Source organism: Rhagoletis pomonella, unplaced genomic scaffold, assembly GCF_013731165.1.
Source record: "Rhagoletis pomonella isolate Grant_MI unplaced genomic scaffold, Rhpom_1.0 Rhpom_scaffold_00001, whole genome shotgun sequence".
In the NCBI taxonomy this organism is placed as follows: domain Eukaryota; kingdom Metazoa; phylum Arthropoda; class Insecta; order Diptera; family Tephritidae; genus Rhagoletis; species Rhagoletis pomonella.
In genome coordinates, this window is record NW_023458555.1 from 10,957,977 (window position 1) to 10,959,557 (window position 1,581).

Sequence of the window (1,581 nt, forward strand, 5' to 3'; positions counted from 1 at the left end):
CATCTTCATCTTCATCTTCATCTTCATCTTCATCTTCATCTTCATCTAACTCCATGGTTGTCATTACATTTTTTAATAAAATTTCGTAGCAAAAATTTCACAACTTTTACGGTTCTTTGAAGAGAATAATAAATTTTTACCGGCTATTACAGGTTTTCCGCTTCTCAGAGGTTTCGACTCCGACAGGATTTACTGTAATTTAATGAAAACAAACTTGTTTTCAAGATGGAATATTTTCTCGCTTCTTTCTTTTTTATCTGTAAACTGGAAATATCAAAATGAGTCAAATATAGAAATATTAATTCATTGAGCTGCGTTTTCTTCACCCAAACTCGTCAAAATGGCTGTGATATGATTATGGAAATGATGACATAGCCACAAACATTTTAACGAAATGGCGACAAGAAAGCCCAAAATGCCATTTGTCGTACACTTAACATCGGAAAACTAAAAAAAAAATGCATTATTTAAGTTTATTTTTTCCGAACTATTTTATATTCAGTATTTTTAATGTAATTATTTTTAAACCTCCAGCGAATTTTTCATGATGTATTTTTGAATCAGTTAACTCGCCATTCCAATTATGAATCAATTATGGATAGTTAAATATATATATTTTTTTAATTTAATGAACTCGTCTTAGTATTTTAGATCTTTAAAAATATCGAAAGCACTTTTTGGATTTTTAAATTTAAGTATTTAAGATTGTATGTACTTGATAGTTTGAAATATTTTTAATAAATTACTTTCCATATCCATATTTATTTCACTTCGCGTCTCTGAAAATCGAGTTTTTTTATAAATAATATTCGTTTTTAAAAATATTTCTTTCCAAAAATCACCGAGATTATAGAAGAGTTAATATTGAAGTTTTGCATATAAATGTTTAAAAACTTTATCAACGGATTCAAAATAAGAGGATTTTTCAATCGGTATAGCTCATGTATGTTTATGTTTTTCATAAATATTTTGGCGGAAGTCCTAAAAAATAATAAATTTTATAATAATGTACCTATTTTATTCGTATGAGTTTTTTTTTGCAAAAGTTTTTATTTACTACCCGCATATTATATTTGCAATGGTGCCGTTATAATTCGGAACTTGTTTAGCTGAGGCACCCTAATGCAAGTACATATTTTATGCGTGCGAGTATTTTTTGCGAAAGTTTTTAAATATTCACCACTCCTATTGTATTATACTTGCAATGTTGTCGTTATAATTCAAACGAAACTCATCAAAATGGCTGTGATATGAATAGAATTGTTTGGCAAACATTTCACAACATCTTGAAGAGTTGCGCAAGAATCGGGCTTCGGAATGCGCAATATGTGGTGGAAGTGAATTTAAAAAAATACATATTAATATTATTTACATTTTCATATTATTGGATTAATATTTGGCTAAACGACCCTCGGCCGGTTTGGTGATAGACCAAAAAATTTCGGGGTGATCGCCTCTCTCATTCCTCCTCTTCGGTTCTACCAGTTATTCATCTCAAGTGTAGACAGATCCTTCTGTTCTTAGTTCTTTCATCGTGCTCATGAGCGCCATTGTTTTCGTTGTCCCTCTCATGGGTGCCGA